At 40.1% G+C, this 22,532-nt stretch overlaps 1 protein-coding gene across 7 annotated transcripts in view; it reads left to right on the forward strand.

Annotated features, from left to right (window-relative positions):
• Window positions 1-22,532, forward strand: part of lama2 (laminin, alpha 2) — a 221,970-nt gene that overhangs the window by 10,736 nt on the left and 188,702 nt on the right. The gene's annotated exons all lie outside the window — the stretch shown is intronic.

The following is a 22,532-nucleotide window of genomic DNA, read 5'->3' on the forward strand; positions in this document are numbered from 1 at the left end:
GTGAGTGGAAAGTTCTGTGCGTGATCTTCTGACAAAACGGAAATGAAACAACACAGACACAGCCGGATCATTTCCATAATGACCACTTCATGTTTGTCCTGCTCTGGAATGACTCTGGGCTTTATGTTGTGCTAAATGGATTGTGTTATTGTTCAGGACAGATGTGGGATTTAATGTCCGGGTTTTTGCTTTTCTCTGCTCTGCGGTTCATTCTGTAGCTGTTAACGCTTCCAGCGCTGACCTAGCCAATATTTATTCCTAAATGAGGTATTTTTGTGTGTCATTAATTTGTGAAGGTTGAAGGAAAAATTCACCCAAAAATGAAAATTCTGCCATTATTTACCCACACTCATGTCCTTCCAACTCTTTTCAAAAGAATATCACACAGAAAAACTTAACTTGAAGCACAGTTCTGTCTCTTGACTCCTGGAACTGGGAGATGTTTCCAGGGCTGTTGTGATAACTGCTGTAATCCAGCGATACTGACAAGCTGACTGCAGAGGAATGCAAGCAAACCACCGCAAAACATCGATGTTCACGTGTTTTCTTTCTTTTTCATCCCTTCTTGTTTTACACTTCATGCATGTGCATTGAATGTTAAATACGTTAATGATAACAAGAGTGAAGAATGTTTGCTCTTTTTTTACTTAAGTAAGTCTACGATTGTGATTTGTACCGATGCTCAGTGGATTTGCACTAAATAAGCCTAAACAGACAATGAGTGAGAGAGTACGGTGACCGGGAGGGGACATGTTCGGTTCACTTAGTTTGTCGTGGCCACAACATATAAACTCGTGGGAACATGATATTAAGTCGTGGGCACGAGATCGTATGTTGAGGTAACGGCATCCGTTTCTCGTGGCTACGAGTTTTATAACGTGGGAACCGAATCTTCACATGCGACACAGGCTCCTCCTTTTACCACTTTATAATTTACTTTGTTATTTGTTAATTTAAGTTTCTTTTCAGTTTTCTAAGTTGCCTTTAACGGGACTTTATTCGTGACCCGAGTATTTCATTCAAGACAGCAAATTTCCGATGAAAAACCCCATTCAACTTAAGAATGCGCTTCAGGTGTCCTTCACTTATAACGTACACGTCTCTGCCAGAGACCGCACTATATCTTTATATGACATTCCTAATTCAAAGTAAAATGTTATTTCATCAGTCTTCTCTATCTCCGACTGCTGTATATGTACAGTATTGACCGGTGTGGTTCCCTCAACATAACTCGTGGCCACGAGAAATAGATGTCGTTCTCTCAAAATATGAAGTTGTGGCCACTAGAAAAATATATCGTTCCCTCAACATATGATCTTGAGGCCACGATTTATTATCACGTTCCCACGACTTAATATGACGTTCCCACACATGAAAATCTCGTGGCAACAACCTATTATCACGTTCCCACGAGTTTATATGTTGTGGCCACGACAAAACTAATTGTCCCCGAACATGTCCCCTCCCAGTCACCGTAGGAGAGAGATCGTTTTTGAACGCATTAGTTGAATGAACGGTTTAAATGTGAACTATGCAGTTTTTTTAGCTTAATTTACCTTAACTGAACAGCTTCAGAGTCATTGGAATGGTTATATGACTTTTTTCGGGTTGAATGCTTCTCGCACCCCCCTAACGCCTGTGAGCGGAAAAACCACCCTTGCAACTTTGGGCCGACCTCGGCGTCAGGAAGTATCGCGTGATATCAGGTCTCGCGATGTAACGAATTGCTTTACGGCACTGCACACATACACTATCTAAACATTTATATGCAAGCCTTCTGTGTATCATACATACCTCAGTGGACATGGCTCCGTGCGTTCGTCGGCTTCTTTGAAAACAAATGCACATGACCAGAGGGGAGAAGATGGGAGGGGGGCGAGTCGCCAACGAGTTTTGACGACAGTGTTGGCAAATATCTATTCCGAAGCTGTAGGGGAGGCTCTATAGAGAAACCTGCGAGCAAAAAGCGAGAAAACAGCGAAGAAATTGGCAAAACTGCATAGTGCCGCTTTAATGACTCAAAGACAGTCCACCTAGTGGCGTAACAATGTAACTGCACTGACTGGCAGCCTGTCTAGAACGAGACTAGCAGTGCTGATGCTGGATACTGTTGGGAAATATCAGCAGTCTTAGAAAGACTCTCGCAGATTCGAGGATCGGAACTAACAGTTACACAAACAATAGCCCAGCGAGCTTATTGTCAGATTTATGTTCTGTTAAGTGGACCCTTATTTTGACATATGTGATGTTCTGTTTAGTTCATGTTTCCCTGCTCTGATTAGTCTTGGCATTGGTTGCTGATTATGTCCTTGTTTGTTGCAATAGTTGTGTATCATTTTCACATGTGAGTTTACATTCCTTTGTTTTACCACTGTTTATATAGCCCTGTGTGGTTTGCGTTATTCTCCTGCATGTTCATTCAGAGTGTTTGGATTATTAATAAAGCCTGTTTTGTTTTTAAATCTCCTTTGTCTTTGTGGCTGCTGACCACATAGTTACACTTATTTATATAGCAAAAAAAGAAAAGAAAAAAGAATATGAAAGTGTATTTCAGCTTGATGTTACAGAGGCCATCAGGGGTCTATTACCCACCAGCCCTCATTTACACACTCCTGTCCGGCCAGTCAGCATTTCCACAGGCTGAAATTACCTGCTTGATTCATGGGAAATAAGAACGTTTCATCGACACACAAGCTCCTTATGGCTCGTTCACGTCTAAAATGTCAAGAAAAAAGATTTCTGTTACAAATGTGTGCCTGTATCCCGAACACCATGTTCATGAAAAGTGTTCAGTGCACATTTCCAAAAGCCCATTTCTGCTGTTTCTCAGAGGACTTCTACCGTCCATTTATTAGACCTTGTTTAAGAAAGATTTTAAAAAGCCAACGGCCTTAATTTGTCCATCAGAGTTTAAACGTCTGTCTGCTGTTCAGTCAGTAATTGTGTTTTACAGCATATGAGGATATTATTCTCAGTGCAGGGTAGATTACTTACTGTAACTGTAGTCTGTTACAGATTACAAAATATATGACAAAAATTATAATTAGTAATGTAATCTATTAGATTACCTATTTTAGGTAATGCATTCGGACTACATTTTGATTACTTTTAGATTACTTTTACTAACTGGGATTATGTACTATATAAATAATAAAAAACTACAAGAAAGAAAAAAAATTTTCATTCTTTGTTATCAACATCAAGTGAATTAAGCAGAGAAAAAAGAAGAATCAGGGAGAATCAATCATTTATGAACAATTTGCTGCCATCGTGTGATTAATATGTAATCTTGTTATCCATAAAAAGTAACTGTAACCTGATTAGGAGAATTTTAAAATGTAATATAATATTAATATATTATATATATTAATATAAAAGTACTTACTGTTTGGAATCTGAGTAAATACTTGTAATTATATTATAATGTAATTACAAGTATTTACTCAGATTCCAAACAGTAAGTACTTTTATATTATTTATATATTAATATTATATTACATTTTAAAATACTCCTAATCAGGTAATACATTTTTTAAAATATTATATTATATTATATTATATTATATTATATTATATTATATTATATTATATTATATTATATTATATTATATTATATTATATTATATTATATTATATTATATTATAAAATGCTCCTAATCAGGTAATCTATAAAATGTAAAAATATATTATATTATATTATATTATATTATATTATATTATATTATATTATATTATATTATATTATATTATATTATATTATATTATATTATATTATATTATATTATATTATATTTTAAAATGCTCCTAATCAGGTAATCCATAAAAATGTAAAAATATATTATATTATATTACATTACATTACATTACATTACATTACATTACATTACATTATATTATATTATATTTTAAAATGCTCCTAATCAGATTACATTTACTTTTTATGGATTACATGAGTACATATTATTCACACGATGGCAGTAAATTGTAATCAGTTCGCCAGTAGTGATTATTCTTCATAATAAAGTAAACAAAACAAAAATGAGCAGAGCTGAAATCCAGCTCAAATATAAGAGAGCTTTCGTTCATGTGACTTTATTATTCACAGATTTACATACTTTAAGATGTGGAAAATAGTCAGAATGAGTAGATGTTTCCAGTTATCTGACTAGTAGTGTAGGTATGTTTGAATATCTGCAAATTGTGACTTGTTGAGTAGCCTTTTGTCTACTGCTGGTTTTAATCTGCAGACTCAAAGCTGGGAAGAAACTAGAGCCATCTTTGTTCAGTGTCATCTTTATGTTTCTTTGTGCACCTGTTAGTTACAGCTGAAGGTAGGTAGTATTAAACAGCAGTCTAATGCGTTCACAGAGTGAAAGAGTGCGGATCGGCGCCGTGATTCACCTCACAGACACGCGGTTCAAACCCCAGGGACGCCGCAGAGGAAATGACAGAGCTCTTGTTGTGCGGCTCTGGCCCACTGTAATGGATTTAACAGATGGACATGTGTTGTGTTCTTGGAGGAGGTGGGCTTGACAAGAACAGCCTGTCCAAGATGTGCACTGTTCTGCTCTTCTCGCAAGGGCCTATTATATGGTGGATGTGTGTGTGTGGGAGAGTGTTTCTTCTGGGAGAATCACACACGCAATTCAGGAGACACAACTACTGTACACCGGCCCAAAGCATGTTATGATGTTGTGAATATAGAATCGTGTGTAGGTGGATTTGTGGCTTTCTCTGCAAGGTCTGGTTTCTGTAAAACACAATGAGCCAGAAGCGTCCTCAAACACACACACACGCACCTGTACATTCTCTTTTATTTTAGGACCATGCTTAATTACTTTTCAACACTTTCAACACTATCAAATAGATTTTCAAGCATTCATATTCAACACATTTATTGTAATCCAGGGTTTCGTGGCCCAAAAACAGTCATAGGCCAGATTTACTAACAGTTTGCACCAGCACACACACAAAAAAAAAAAAACTACAGTCAGGATTTACTAAAGACATGCAGTGTAAAATTAGCAATGAAAAGGCATTTTTGCGGCTGACTTATTGCATGCATCTGTAGGAGTTTCCCTTTCGGACCAAACTTTATGGGAGGAGAGTATTTAAATGAATCATACAAGGTGATTTACTAATGCCGAGTTCAGACTGCATGATTTTAGCCCCGATTTTGGCTCGCCGACAGGTTTTGAGAAATCGCCGACAAATGCCCGAAATCACAGGCAAATCGGTGCTCGTTCACGCGAGTGACAATCACGCAGTGTGAATGAGCAAAGACGCGATCTGAGAGAATCGCCGACGAGTCGCCGACGCCCGTGAGATATTTGGCATGCTAAATATCTGGACCTGTCGGCGATTCAAAATCCTGCTGTGTGAAAGTGTTCTGACTGAAAACTACATCGGCGATGACCGATAGCCAATGAGAGAGCAAGATACAGAGCAGCGGGGAGTTCGGGGAGGAGTTATAGACCACAATATTAGTATTTTAATAGATATATTTACAATTATATCAAACAGAAACAAAGCACAAACATTTGCTTGACCAGCAGCAACAGCAGCACATTGCAACATTATTTATTTACCCCCAACTCTCTTTGCAGAACACACAGTCCTTGCTCCCCTTGTCTTCCCAGCCATTTCCTCACGCATAATGTTTTTCTTTTTCTCCTTTTCGCTGCAAATCAGTGCACAGACAATTTGGGTCGCAAGCTTCTTGCAGGCTATTATTTTTAATAACAATTTCAAACTCGCGCGAGAACTGCGGTCTTACGCACGTGGATTTTGCGTTATTTCCTTATCACTTCTCGCGTATGTTTGGTTGCGAAACGTAGTTTGCGGACCAGACAGAAGTTGTCGGCGATTCTTCCTCCTGAAAGTCATGCAGTGTGAAACCTCCTGTCGCCGATGCATCGTGCAGTGTGAACACACCAGCAACTGAATGTGTCATGCATTACCCTGGATAGTCATGCAGTGTGAAAAGAACAGTGACCCGACTACTTTGAAAATCGTGCAGTCTGAACTCGGCATAAGGTTAATTCACTGTTGTTTGCACCATTATTTAATGCCCAAAAAAGCATGTCTTAACCCATTTAGCGCTTGACATGCTGTGAGAGTTGCTCTTGGTAGATTGCGTTGGTCATTATGAAAATGAGCTTCTTTAATCTGTGCATTGTAGATCATCAGAACTTTCCTCTCCAACACTAATTTGTCCTGTTTAGTAAATCTGGCACCAAATGTTTTTTTTTTTTTTTCATCCTCTCTCTGATATTTTGCTAAGGTACCTTTATGATTTTGATAAATGACCTCTGTTATGATTGGATAACCCATGTGAAGTTAAATGTCAAATGTTAACGAGCTCATGGTTGTGATTCCATTATTGTGCCGATTACTGAAAAGGTTGTTTTTCAGTGTCATTTCATTAAATGTTCTGCATGAAGAAAATAATATGATTTCACAAAGTAACAAATTTAATAGTAGCACATCCCTAATCATTCAGCTGGAGATTTTTCATCAATATGTGCATTAAATGAGAATCCAGTCACAGCAGCCCATGATGAGACACCGTCATGATGCAGTCATAAAGTTTACCTCACAAATTATCAAAATTCCATTAATTTAGCACATGCTCTAAAAACAACTACACTCATCAACGAGACAATCACGCTGGAGCGGTGAAGGTTTTCTGGAGGACACAGAGGTGGTCTCAGCAAGTCTTCGGTTCAAAAGACCGTCTAGCTTTAGGTCCTCGGCCAAGATCCAAACACTCTGCCTCCACCAACCCTGTAAGATCAGCACCTCTCAGCCGCCAGATCAAAGAGGACTGAGAGCTGGAGAACCAGGCGTACGGGCCAGGAGACTAGAACAAATGTTTGCCTCTGAGAAGTGAAAACCACTTTGTTGTTTCTCTGCAACTCGCCAAAAACAAGACAGTGTTTTCAGGGCAGGATGGAGTCCGGAGGTCAAACCTGGGTATTGGTTTTAAAGGCATAGTTCACCCAAAAAAGAAGCTCTTGTCACTATTTATTCACCCTCATTTCGTCCCAAACCCAAATGCTATTATTTTCTTTCTGAGGAACACAAAATAAGTTATTTTGAAGAGTCTTTTCCATTCATTGACTACATGAACTTCAGAAGTAATACGAGAGCATGAACAGACTGATGTTACACTGTATTTTAAGGTGTTACAGTGTAAATACATTTAAGCACTGAAAATATCAATAAATAGCATGTACTTACTATAGGGTTAGGGTTGGGCTAGGGTTTGGTTTAGGGTTAGTTGCATGTAATTATACATAATTTACTGTTATTACTGTAAACACATGGAACATGTGTAACAAAGATTGGGAAATAAAGTGTTACTCAGACTTTGAGTCCGCTGTTTGAAATGTTATTCTCAGACAATATTCCCACTTCACCAAAGCTCTGAAATATTCACATTTTTTGATTTTGAATATCTGGAAGGAGAATTAGCTTTGACAGCCACAGCAAAGCATCAGTAAATAATGACTTACAAGGCATCATATGGCTTTAGAAGACTACTATAATATATATACAGAAGAATGTAGTGATACAGGTTTGGAACCAAATGAGTAAACGATGACAAATTTTCACTTTTTGTGTGAATTCGTCCAGTAAGAGAATCCTATGTCTGTTGGGATATTAAGAAGTCAGAGAAGAACTGAACAAGCAAGGCTAGATCTTCTCACATCCCAACATGCCAGTCTTCACCCAAAACTCTTCCATATGAAGCCCATTAAAAAGACTGGATCTGAGAGAACAGACAGTTTTCGCAAACCGCAGTCTAACAGCTCAAAAGGCCATTTGACATGCTGTCTACATTCCCTCATGCACTGAAGTCTATGAAGCGAAGCACCAATGTTCCTGCTGTTTCGTACAGGTCAAGCGCTGAAACATGATGCTCAATGTTCCAGCAGTTTTAACTTTGACCCATTTGCCCTTGAGCTTCAGAAGCACAGAAACGGTTGCTGAACTGCTGAGGTGTCATCATTAGGGTGGAGCCCACACTAAAATCAAAAGAAAGACTGATCCTGAGTCACATCACAACATCGAAAGCATAGTTAGGTAGTAAAATGGCTCTTCTGTGATGCAACACTTTCCACCTGGAGCTCAAAGGGCCTCACGAGGGGTGCGTTGAAGCTCTGTCGTAAATCATGTGAAACAGCCGTAATTCAGCGTTTTAAACAGTGGACTCGTTCCTTTTAACATGCAGCGTTTGATGTTAATCAATTCACCGCTAAACATCCTGCTGTAATTGTCTGGGATACTTTTATGGAAGTGTTTTATAGGCGGATATGTGTTCGGCTCGTCTAAAGAGCCAAAAAGAAACGGATGAAAGGAAAGTCTGATCCAATATTTTCTCTTTCTTGTACCATCATGCTTCCTCTCTCTGTTGTCCTCAGAGTATAAAACGTTATTAAAAGTTAACCAGGAGACATTGCAACCAGAACTGTTTCATATGCTTACCTGGGAACATGAATGTTGCTGCATAGTATGGCAGAGCACATGTGAGATCAAGCCTTCGTGCCAGAACCATCGTATTTACGATGAGCACACATGAAGGCAACCACAGAGTAATTGTGGGAAACTTTTCTTTGATCCCAGACTAAGATCCCAGATCGCTAATAGTACTTCAGTTTTGAGTGTAAATATTGACTGTACAATTGCTTTACACATTTTCGGTTCCACTTTATATTAGGTGTCTTTAACTATTATGTTCTTACATAAAAAAGGTACAATGTATTTATGGTCTTGTATTGTAAAACACGTGTGCTGCTATTGGGGTGTGATACGGGTAAGGCTAGGACAGGTTTGGTGGGATGGGTTGGTTTAAGGGTCAAAGGGTCAACAGTGTCATTAAAGATGTAATTACATGCAGGTAATTTTAAATGAGTAAATGTAAATAAATGTAAGTGCATTGTATCAAATGGTTCATTTAAATGCTATAGTGCATAGTAGATACAGATATTTAATATAAAGTGGGACCAAATTTTCTTGCACTGTTGAAGAAGAATGGCAATAAAGTCCAGCAGAAAATACTCATCTTGCTAGGTATGTAGTTTTGTGTCATTCATTTGGCAGTTTGAGAATTAAATAATACAGATAAAACATCAACTGCACAAACAATGAATCATTTGCTTTCCATACTATGCATTAAACTAAAAAGAAATCCATTGCGATGTCATAAACTCATGCCGTTATCCATCTACATGCACAGATACACTCATTGTTTCTGTAGAGCTCTACATATGCAGATGTGGTTTCTTGTCAACTCTGAAGTCAAGACATCTTGAAATCTCTCATTAAAGTTAACTGTGTGCACAGCTCAGCATGGGGAAGTAAGAGGTCTGGAAACTGTTCCAAAGCATGCATGTTTTAAGTTTCCATATTTTCTTTTTGAGTTATTTCCGAAGCCTGTTCCTTCCTGAATGAGTTAATGTGTCCAGAGAGATTACTGATCCTAAAGCTGATGTGACAGTCTCTCAGCAGAGGAAGTCGTAGAAATGTTTCAAACACCGCTCAATCTAACCCATAGGAAAGACTCAAGTTTATAGGAATGTTTGAGTTGGCAAGGCGGCAGTATGAGGAAAAAAACATACACATGTCTACCTTCAGAAACCTGTAGGCTTAATTATTATAGACACCACCTGCCACCATAGATGTCTGATTTTTGGGAGAGTGATGATGATCTGTATGAGGGATCCATCACATGGACTTCACGGCTCAGCTGATCGATAGATCAATATCTGAGCGCCCATGAGAGGAGAGGACAACATGCAGATTGTGCCAGCCGAGCAACTGTTATTGAGAATGGAAATGCGAAAGGATTGCTCTCTCATAGTATATTAGACCCATTAATAACGCTGGAAAGAAAATTACATTTTATACAGTCTTGTTTGTTCTCTTCTTGGAAGAATTACTGAAATGTCTTTAGCATTTGCCCTTTAGGAAAGCACTGAAACCCCAGAGGACAGTCACAGCGTTTAGAGTAACACAGTTTGCTGCTGAGTAAAAGTGCCTTTTACTGTACAGCAACACTAGAAACTCTCTGGTTGTCATCACTACAGTTTAAAGAAATTACACAATAACTACGGTATACTATGATATACTATAGAAACTTAAACTGGTATCTGTTTGACTTACAGCATTAAAACCCATTAATGCTGTGTTTCCATCCAAAGTTACGAATTTGGAGCAAAATTGGAAAATCACATATCACACATTGCAAATGAAGCAGCATTTTCATCCCATGTGTTCAAGAGAAAAAAAAATCATCACTTCCTAGGAAACTGATGCAAAATATCTGGAATATAAACAGAAGTTGCTGCAAATGGGGAAGAAACCTTGGCTCTTTTACCTTGTGTTGCCTGGTGTTTGTGAATGCAATTGTGTGAGGCGCTTCTGGTGTCAGGATTATGTCCAAGTCTGTTTAGTTTCATTGTGGTTTGGTTTAGTTTTGCCAGTTCCCGTTTTGTCCGTGTTATTGGTCGTTATTAGTTTCCATGGTTTCAAATTTATCACGCACCTTTTTCTGTTCCAGTTGAAGGGATCCTATTATGTCTTTTTACGAAGTCTTGTTTTTTTTTTTTCTGAGGTTTACTAGAATTTGATTTCATGCTTGATTGTTTAGAAAACATATTATTTTTTTTACATATTTTACATTATTACAGCTCCTCTCTCCCCAGTCTGGCCCAAACGTGTTTAGTTCCAGTTTCGATGAAACCCGTCCTTTCTGAAATACGAAATGTGCTGTGATTGGTTAGCTGGCCCAGTGTGTTGTGATTGGCAGTGCGTGTTAGGGAAATGTCCCCTCCGTAACTGCGAGTTCTGCTCTAGTGTAAATATAAAGGATGGCTGGCAATTTTTAACCCGATTCAGACCCTGACAATGTTAACATACAAGAGGATCGTGCTGAACGGATTTCATGCACGGTCTTTGCAAGTACAGATGTTACAGGACGTTTCAGAGTGGTATCTTTTTCTCGTACATTTTAGATACAATGTTACACCATTTAATGACATTTGTCGGAAAACTATGGTTATACAAACAGTAATCGATCAGCAAACCATGGATAATTTCCCTAAGGGGTGGTGAACAGTCAAAAGCGAGAGCTTACAACAGCTACAATAAACACTATATCAACACTATTGTTGGCTAGTAGGTGAGCGTCGCAACAACATAAAACTTATTTCTGTCAGGTCCATTAAGTCAAGAACACAAAGACAATAAAAATAATTTAAGAATTTTTATTGAATAGATTGCAAACAGGTTGATGTTCCTGAATTGAAATTTGGCGGTATGGCTCTGTTCAGGGAGTCCTCTGACCTTTCATGAGCACCATGAAATAGCAGAGAGTCAGAGGACAGCAGCAGCAGCATTAGGGAACGTTCACACAGTTTAGGACTGTGAGAGCTAAAATATCCCCCTGTGAAGAGAGTAGGCAACATGACATAAAGCAAAATGCCACGTTATGCATAAGGAGGAGCTGGGGAGGTGGCGGGCAGCAGTAGCGAGCAGCAAACATGTATGAGCAAACTGAATGTGCTTTAAATAGGGCGCCTTGTTTGAGCTTGGCCATTGAGCAGCGATGGGAGTTATCCAGCTAATGCAGCTCAGCTGACGGGACAGTGTTGTTAGCAATAGCATTAGCAGTGTCTTGACTACCTGGCCTGCCAGAACTGACGCTGACGCTCAATAATTGGAACTGTTAATAGAAAACACAACCACAAATAATAAGACATACCTACAAGATGTGATCCACAAACAACAGATTGTGCCAACAAAGTGGGAACTGCTCCATTTCAGGAGAAGCTTTTGTTCGGCGCCTGCGTTGTGTTTCTGGAAGCTGTTTTCCGTAAAATGTGCGGCACACAGATAAATGTTGGGACTATACTGTTCAGGAACAGTGTTTGAAATAAATTTAACCACACTTTTAACCAGTTTGTCAGTCTTAGGAAGGTCAAACAAATGAGTTGTGGAAAAAACAACCGGGCCTTGTCCGCTTTTCTGCGTATTCGTGGGCGGAGATTATTTAATCAAGGAATATTATGACTTCATAAAGCCTGAAAAAATCACATTGTAGTCCAAACGAGACGATCGTTGTAGTTCTTAGTGGACTCTGTTAAATAAAATATCGCCATTTGGAGTGGACTTTTGAAACAGCAACATTACACACTAACTAAAGTTGAAAAAGAGAAGAAGCATAATAGGACCCCTTTAATTACCTCACTCTGTGTATTTATAAAGTTCTTTGTTCAGTCTTGTTTGTTAATGTGTAGTTTCCTTGTTGATTTTCTCCTGCATATTCTCCTGGTTTATTAAAGAGACTTTTGGTATTCATTCTGATATGTGCGTGTTCATCTACACGTCACCTCTGGGAGGGAATTAAACCAAATCATTCTGATGACAGACTTTGTCTCAGGTGTCTCAGGTAGCTCAGGTGTCATGACCAACTTAACATTTGAGATTCTGTGCGATGCGTTTGGTCCACTGGTAAGTCCAGTTATCCAATCACATCCATACTGAGGTGAAGCCACATGAGTTTTTTTGTTTGTTTTTTTGCACATAAATGGGTTTATTCAGTAACTTTTTCCATTGTAGTTTGTGCACATATCTTCTTATCTGATAAAAAAGATTATCTTCCTCAATTAACCGCTTTTGTTTTTTTTCATATTGGTGCTTCCACCCAGCAGTTTTTAATGCGATATCCCAAAATTCACATACAAATTTGTGGATAGAAACATAACTACTGGCAATCTCAGCGCGTCATTTATAGTGGATTCTCATAATCAGGTGCTGTTCACAGTCCCTAATGAAAAATGCTCTGGTTAGTTGCAGTAAATCTCAGCAAGGGTGCTGTTAGCGGCCGTCAACACACTCTTAAACTCCATCAAAACACACACACACACACACACACACACACACACACACACACACACACACACACACAGACACACACACACACACACACACACACACACACACACACACACACACACACACACACACAGACACACACACACACACACACACACACACACACACACACACACACACACACACACACACACACACACACACACACACACACACACAGACACACACACACACACACACACACACACACACACACACACATTCCTGATTTACAGCCATCCACACCTCTGGAACTGAGGAGCAATTCACTGAGAACTCTACTTGTCACGGTACAGGCTCATTGATATCAGATTTATTACCCGTACGGTTTCACTGAGCAGTGTGGCGTCAAATCAATTTCCCTGTTCAAACTTAAAATCATACCACAACATATATGTCATAATGAGAAAATGATTCCTAAATATATAATGTCATGAAAATAAAATGTCCATGCCCTTAACATCCGTGCATTGATGCCAAATGTTTCTCATTAAAAGAAATGGCGTTCTAAATAGTGACTTTGGATGCCTTTTTTGATGCCTTCGGAGTGAGAACGGGATGTATTATGTAAATACTTGAGCAAAAAGGAAGCTTTTAAACCCGTGTAAGGATGTACATTCTCCATCTGGCAGAGCTGAGCCACAAGTTCTCATTACAATCTAATCATCTCTGAGCAGCTGATTCACTGAGATACGCTCTCTCTCCGACAGTATCGTATGGGTGAGTGTGTTTCTGACCCATCACACTGAGCTTGACCCATCTGTAATTTTGATTAGATCTTTGATCAAGCTACAAGCTATGAGCAAGCAGAGCATATTTGTCCGTCTCCATCAGCTGTGGATTTTAGAGACATGTCATGGTGACACATTCAACCCTGTTTCTATTAGTCAAGTGGGCAAATGCTGGGCCAGTTACACCTCCAGCAATTAGGAGGGGTAAATACGGTAAAAGATGCGCCTTTGTTTGGGGATACTGCCCCAGTGACAAGCTGCTGTACCCTGTAGGTACAATCGTTTTTATGTTCAGGGGTTGAGAATGGATAAACACCTTGAATATTAGATTTTCATATGTAGGCGGGCATTAAACGCCCCTTTCCACTGACTGGTCAACCAAAGATCAACCTGTGCCATCATCAATTCTTCCTCATTTCTGTGCAGCATAATAATAGTCATCCTCTGCTACAGTTGTGCAGATTCTTAAAGCGTTTATTGCAATTATTTGTAAATGACTTAGCTCTGCTCTGTCCAGTGTGTCGCACACCTTTGCTACTCAGGTTTTGAGAGTTGGACAGCTAAATAAAACAGGTGGTATGCCAAATGGTCACCATGATTTTGCCAAGTAAGACATGTTCCTGGATCAACATATTTTGTTGATCCTGGAATAACATTCCTGCCCCAAAATTTTGTCCTTACCCCATCCCTACCCCTAAACCTAACCCTACCGATAACTTTTCTTTAAAATCAGAGGGAAATGATAGGTGAATAACACTGATGTTGAAGCACCTCACTCTGGGTCTAAGCCTAAACTTGACATAAACTGTAAACTTGTCCCTCAAATCTGATTGGTTGATCAGAAAGTTGTTCCAGGATCAACAAAGATGTTGATCCAGGAACATGGTACTTGGTGAGATCACGTTCACCTATGCGAAAGACGTAGGCTAGGGGTTAATGTGGGTGCAGTTGTGCACATTCATATTTCTGAAATAAACACCTAATATTTCTCTGGCAAGCCATTCGTTAGTCTGGTTGTTTAATGAGAAAGAGATGAAATGCAGGTGCAATAAATGCTCTAAGAATCTGTACAAATAGCAGCGGAAGAGTATTATTCTGTTGCGCAGAACTGAGGAAAAACTGATGACAGCACAGTTTGATCTTTGGTTGATCAGTGGAAAGGTACATTTCATTCACACCGTATAAATCAAACATCCAAGTCGTTTATCCATTTTCTACCCCTAAAACATAAAAACAAAAAAAATAATGCTGAACTATTGATTTTCCATTACTTCATTTTCGATTTCTCATTTTTGTCTTTTCACTATTAAAAAAAAAAAAAAAGAATTAACGCAATGTACACAGATCCGGATCCCACACATTTAAATACAATGGCAGTTTGGTAATGAATCTCGTAGTATGAGCGTTGAATTTTTAAGATGACTTGCATTCTGTTGCCTTCCGTTTTTGTCGATGTGTGTCATTATGTCACTAGCGATATGTGTATCTAGTTATAGGGAATAGAATGACCTCTCGCTAAAGTGACTTCATTGTGGACTGATGCAGATGTGCGAAATTTGAAGATCCTCAAACAGGGTTTAAACAAAGGGGTATTGCTCCACAGCAAAGGCAAATTGCATCTTTTGTTCATACGTTTGACTGTGTGTGTGTGTGTGTGTGTGTGTGTGTGTGTGTGTGTGTGTGTGTGTGTTTGTGCCTCCACAGCTGCACGTGTGTTTATATGCATGTATTGCTTCACTTGCAGAAATTCTTGACCTGATTGTCCTGAACCCCAAGTTAAAAAAAAAAAAACATGTCTAGACAGTTTGTGCCCTTTGTGTGTGTGTTTGCTACCCAGACTGCAATTCTAATCTGCGTGTTTCCTGTTTATGGGAGTGTGGATGGTGTCAGGAGCCCCATGGGGAGTTGTTAGGTCTGTTCCTTCCACAGTCAAATCATAAACCCATCAAATTATGGCACAGTAAAAAAATAAAATAAATAAAAAACACCCAATTCCTGCAAGATACAATGCTCAGTGGAGACCTGCGGATGTTTCTTTATCATTTATCATGTATGTTTCATGTTATGGCTGTTAGGGTGCACTTTCCATGAAAACAGGGTACAAAAGCCTTGAAACTCCTTTTCCTTTTCTTATCAAATAGTCAATGAAAGGGGCTGCTTTGTTTATCATCCACCTCAGGAGCACAAAATAAATATTATGTGACCTGTTTTTCATTTTTATTTTGGATGTTTTTTATATTTTTATTCCTTGGACATGTGTTGATTCCTCTCTGGACGTGATTAAACTTGAAGAATGCAGTCACATTTTAGTGTAAAAAAATAAAAGTAAGTAAAAGTAAAAAAAAAAAAAAAAAAACTCAATTCATTTTCCCCGTAGGGAAACTGATTTTTAATGATAACTTATAAACCTTTAAAGACGGACCTACTGTGAGTCCCAAGGTTGTTTACTGATGGAAAATGCTTTTGCTGATTATTTCAATAATATTAAAATGTATTCTAATATTACCAATGTATACATTGGTTACACTTTAATTTGATGGGCCCTTTTGAACATTATATTGACTATGTTAACTTTGCATCTACATGCCAACTAACTCTCATTATAGTATTAGTAGACTGTCTGTTTAATATCTGCTAACACTTTATTGTGATGTTGACATTCTACTGACTATAAGTAACTTTGCAACTACATGTCAGCTAATTCTAACCTGAACCATACTAGTATACTAATACTCTACTAATTCTCTAATGAGAGTTAGTAGACACGTAAGTGCAACGTTACTTATAGTCAAAATAATGTGTTTAAGGGACTATCAAAATAAAGTGAAATCTTATTATATTAAATAGGCTATATTATTTTATGTTTAAAATAATCAGCTGAATTTGTGGTGGAAAATAACATTACCCATGTGAAGAGAATTCGATCAATCAGATGCAGCGAGCAAATTGTGCCAAAAGTGTAATCGAAATGTTCTCCCTACGGTCTAAAAATTTTGCAATGAAAAATTTTGTATTTTGCCATTATTTTTTATTTGATAATGTGATTTGCAATGCTTCATGGTATTGTAGTTATTTCCCTTATTAAAGCCATTAAGTTTACAGTCTTCTATCTTTTTTTTGGTCCGTTTTTTTTAAATACATATTTGCTTTTTGATAAAAGTTAGTTTTCTTGTGATTCACTACGTAACTTGTTGGTTTGGTTCATGGATCATAACACTTTATCCACAGAACTAGAGCCCGAGCCAACGCTCACCATTGGACCACGTGTGAGAGCCATCTCCCACCATGGAGCCAGAGCCAGCCAACGTGTTCGTCCTGAAGCTAGAGCCGGAAGCCTCCGTCCCGGAGTCCGTGCTGTGGGGGCAGTTCACTCCCGAACCAGCTGAGGAGCACTGGCTCATTAACTTCCCAGCAGAGCCAGATCTCACACTTGTGGATCCAGGATCCCCTGGCTCCACCTCGCACTGTCAACCTATCGGCTCCACCTCGGCCTGTCAGCCTATCGGCTCCACCTCGACCTGTCAGCCTATCGGCTCCACCTCTACCTGTCAGCCTATCGGCTCCACCTCTGCCTGTCAGCCTATCGGCTCCACCTCTGCATGTCAGCCTATCAGTTCCACCTCGGCCTGTCAGCCTATCGGCTTCACCTCGGCCTGTCAGCCTATCGGCTCCACCTCTGCCTGTCAGCCTATCGGCTCCACCTCGACCTGTCAGCCTATCGGCTCCACCTCTGCCTGTCAGCCTATCGGCTCCACCTCGACCTGTCAGCCTATCGGCTCCACCTCGACCTGTCAGCCTATCGGCTTCACCTCGGCCTGTCAGCCTATCGGCTCCACCTCGGCCTGTCAGCCTATCGGCTTCACTTCGGCCTGTCATATCGGCTCCACCTCGACCTGTCAGCCTATCGGCTCCACCTCAACCTGTCAGCCTATCGGCTCTACCTCTGCCTGTCAGCCTATCGGTTCCACTTGGCCTGTCAGCCTATTGGCTTCACCTCGGCCTGTCAGCCTATTGGCTTCACCTCGGCCTGTCATATCGGCTCCACCTCTGCCTGTCAGCCTATCGGTTCCACCTCGGCCTGTCATATCGGCTCCACCTCGACACCGAAAAGCACTATATAAATGTAGTGAATTAATGAATTAGCTCTACCGTGGTCCAACATTGCTCGGGCTCCACCGGGCTCCCTCGTTCCTCCGGCTCTACCTTGATCACTCGTCATCCTGGTTCCGCAGCGAAATTCTGGCTGCACCTTTGATAAAAGTTAGTTTTCTTGTGATTCACTACGTAACTTGTTGGTTTGGTTCATGGATCATAACACTTTATCCACAGAACTAGAGCCCGAGCCAACACTCACCATTGGACCACGTGTGAGAGCCATCTCCCACCATGGAGCCAGAGCCAGCCAACGTGTTCGTCCTGAAGCTAGAGCCGGAAGCCTCCGTCCCGGAGTCCGTGCTGTGGGGGCAGTTCACTCCCGAACCAGCTGAGGAGCACTGGCTCATTAACTTCCCAGCAGAGCCAGATCTCACACTTGTGGATCCAGGATCCCCTGGCTCCACCTCGCACTGTCAACCTATCGGCTCCACCTCGGCCTGTCAGCCTATCGGTTCCACTTGGCCTGTCAGCCTATTGGTTTCACCTCGGCCTGTCAGCCTATTGGCTTCACCTCGGCCTGTCATATCGGCTCCACCTCGACCTGTCAGCCTATCGGCTCCACCTCGACTTGTCAGCCTATCGGCTCCACCTCTGCCTGTCAGCCTATCGGTTCCACCTTGGCCTGTCATATCGGCTCCACCTCGACACCGAAAAGCACTATATAAATGTAGTGAATTAATGAATTAGCTCTACCGTGGTCCAACATTGCTCGGGCTCCACCGGGCTCCCTCGTTCCTCCGGCTCTACCTTGATCACTCGTCATCCTGGTTCCGCAGCGAAATTCTGGCTGCACCTCAGCCCTTCACCCCTTTGGCTCCACTGGGTTCCTCTGGCTCTCCTTTAGGTCCTCGTTCCCTCCGTTCTTGCCCTGCTCTGCCAGGCAATTTTGCTTTGGGCCATCGTCCTCATGGTTTTGCAGGGATCTCCTCGGTCGCCAGCTCAGTCAGTCGATCCCAAGGCTCCACCCATGGGACCTATCAAGGCTCCACCCTCCTTCGACTCTGCTGTGGTGTTCCTCTCTGCTGTGTCCTGTCCTTCACCAGCCCCTCGTCCTCCTCCAAATCCCCATCCCTCTCTCCACAACTGGACATTACTGCATGGTGTGAGGACATGGAGAGATTTGCCAGGGCTATGTCTAGTTAAGTTGTGTTTTTGTCCATGTGTCTTGGTTTTAATGTTTACCCTTTTAGTTTAGATTTAATTGTGGCCTTGTTAGTTTCCTTAAACATTCATCTGTTGTTCATTTAGTACCCTTGTGTATTTATACTCCCTGTTCATTTCAGTACCTTGTCAGTTTTCATCTTGGTGTATTCTCCTCGTTTTGATTAAAGTATTCTGTGTTTATATATTCTGCATCATGCATCTTACTATTACCATGCTGTCTGAACGTGAGAGTATGCTTACATGGAGCAAGAATTAAGAAATAACTCAGGTGCAACACAAGTAGGTTTCCCCATCTAGGCAGACAAATATTTGCCTACTATTCAATTCCAGTCCTCTTTGAATAAAATTGTATGTAATTTAAAAATAAATAAAAAAATCATAGAGCCTTTATCATCATTCTCTGTGCCTCTCCTGATATGTTCCTTGCGTTTTGAAAAAATACTGGTCTAGCATATCTATTTTCAAGAACATAGGATTTTTTCCTTTTATTTCTTAAAAAAATATACATATATATATTAATATCAAATACATATATTAAATAAATAAACATGTAATGGAACATCAATTTGTACCCTGTTTGTGGAAAGAGCCCGATATATACTTGAGCTGTCAGTGCTTGTTAGAAAAACTAAATCAAATAAACTGCTAAATGCTTTACCCCTTTAAAGACAAAACTGTGTTGTGTGGAGAGTTTGTGTGTAGTGTGTAGGTTTGTGTGAATCGCTCTGCTCTGCTGTTTTTGGCTGTGATGGAGCTCTTCTTAGAGCTGGCCGCTGGCCGGTTAGATTGATGTCCATGTGTGGCAGCTCTGTGTGATGACTGATGCGTGTGTTTGCCAGGAGCTGCAACCTTGATTGTGATAAAGCACAGAGCTGCCATCAATATACGCTTACTTCCACTGAATCAAACTTTGATAAAGATTGGTCGAGAGGTGAGGAGCAGAGAGGAAAATACAGCTGAAAATTAAAAAGTGGATCAAATTTTGCCTGTAAAAAAGGATTACATGGATGATGATGTGACAATTTATTTCGATAAAATGTATTTTGACACTTTTATTTCGACACTTTATTTCCACTTAAGACATTCTACACAGCAAAATCCCCAGAGTAAAATTAACTCTGTTCAGAGAACATTTGGTCCCTCTCTACAGAGAGTTAAAATAACTCTGAATCAGAGTTAAAGTTAATGAGATACTTAAGTGATTAATTAAGTGATGATTGGGCATTAATGATGAACACCTGCTGTTAACAAGTTCTCAGCAGAGGAGGATTAAACAACTCCATAAACAGCATTACCAGCTTCACTTATTACTAACCAGGGGTGCGTTTCCCGAAAGCATCGTTGGCCAACTATGGTCGCAAGTTCATCGCAATGTCCATTGAACTCTATTGGTAACGACGGAACTTGCGACCATAGTTGGCCAACGATGCTTTCGGGAAACACCCCAGACTGACTTTATTTCTGTCAGACATCTACAGAAGGTCTTATTAAGAATTAACAGAGGTTTAGATGTTGATGATTTATTGAAAATGTATGATCACCGTTATAGTGATGAGTGTTTCCTTCAGTTGGGCAGTTTGACTCTTCTTGCGAGTTTGTGGTTTTTGTAACAGCTTTTACCAAAACATGTAATTTGTTACAAAGAAAACCAAAAACAAAGATGATCAGGTGATATAGTGTTTAACAGCAGATAGTAAAAAAAATGCGTTTATATCGCCACTGTCCAAAAGTGGTCATTTGATGTTAATAGATTATATTCACTAACAATACTCTCTTGCTACAGATTGGACATTTTGAATTTTTAAAATACATAATAGGGGATTTTTTTTTTTTTTAAACAAAGACATCAATAATCAGCTTATGAATCTCAACAATGGTGACATGCTTCATGCTGCAATGCATGCTGGGAGCCACAATAGTATAAAACTCATGGCTCCCAGGATGCATTGCGGCATGAAACATGTTACCATTGTTGAGATTCATAAGCTGATTCTTGATGTCTGTGTCTTAGAAAAAAAAAAAATCCCCTATTATGTATTTAAAAAAATTCAAAATGTCCAATTTGTGGCAAGAGAGTATTGTTAGTGAACATAATCTATTAACATCAAATGACCACTTTTGGACAGTGATGATATAAGCGCATCATTCTACTTTTTGTTGTTGAAAACTAGATCACCTGAACATCTTTGCATCTGGCATTCTTTGCAACAAATTACATGTTTTGGTAAAAGCTGTTACAAAAATCATAAACACTCAAAAATATAAGCTAGACTCAAACTGCCCAACTAAAGGAAACATTCATCACGATAATGGTGATCATACATTTTCAATAAATCGTCAACATCTAAACCTCAATTCTCAATACGAACTTCTGTAAACGTATGACAGAAATAAAGTTAGTCTGGTTAGTAATAAGTGAAGCTGGTAATGCTGTTTATGGAGTTGTTGAATCCTCCTCTGCTGAGAACTTGTTAACAGCAGGTGTTCATCATTAATGCCCAATCATCACTTAATTAATCACTTAAGTATCTCATTAACTTTTACTCTGATTCAGAGTTATTTTAACTCTCTGTAGAGAGGGACCAAATGTTCTCTGAACAGAGTTAATTTTACTCTGGGGATTTTGCTGTGTACTAACTATTATAAAGTAAATTTACCAATACATATTGTGGCGAGCACGACGAGGTCGAGGGGCGTGGGAGGACGGCGCTTGGCCGGTGGCGCGATTGATAATGAGCGACACGTGCGCGACGCACCGGTCTCGCATCTCTCACGGAGGAGCGGAAGCATAAAGGAGGAGCAACGACAGTGAAGAGCGAGAGAGGACAGGCCTGATTTTTAGTTCATGTTTTGTTTCTGTTTGTGTCGCCAGCAGTCGTCCGTGAGGGGCTGCTGGCTTTTACTTTTATTATTGTATTTGTGTATTTTGTTATTAAATATTGTTGAATGTTCGCCGGTTCCCGCCTCCTTCTTCCCATAACATCTAAACCCCGTTACACATATCAACTAACTCTCATTCGACTGTCTGCTTATACATCGCAGCGCAGGTATAAATACGTAAGTGGATGCACACAGCAGTTGTTTTTCGCTGAGGAGCCGAGCGGGTCCCGGTCAGCGGTGGTACTGCAATAGTGGCTGGGGGACTACGTCTCCGTTCCCTCCTTCAGGGAACGAGGGTTACATATGTAACCGAGACGTTCCCTTTCAGTCGGTCACGTTCTAACTTTAGCTGGACAATATCTTTATTCTAGAGCTGCTGTAAAGCCAAAACAAGCTCTCAGATCGTAAGCAAGCCTCATTCTTTAGAGGGAGCTCTCGCAGAAGTAATAGTATCTACATTCCTTCAGAGGTAGATAGCTGAACCACCGCAACGGAACCTGGATTTCTCCGGTTCAGTGCGGGTGCCAACGGTTCCCCATCTCTCAGAAATTATGCGATTCACGCACGCCAATGTCCATTGTTTCGTTTTTACAATACTCAAATATGACAGGCACCCTAGCGTCATCCCAATCAGTCGACACATCGACTACGTCGAACGTGACC

The sequence above is a fragment of the Scardinius erythrophthalmus genome (assembly GCF_964197995.2).
Source record: "Scardinius erythrophthalmus genome assembly, chromosome: 11".
Lineage (NCBI taxonomy): Eukaryota > Metazoa > Chordata > Actinopteri > Cypriniformes > Leuciscidae > Scardinius > Scardinius erythrophthalmus.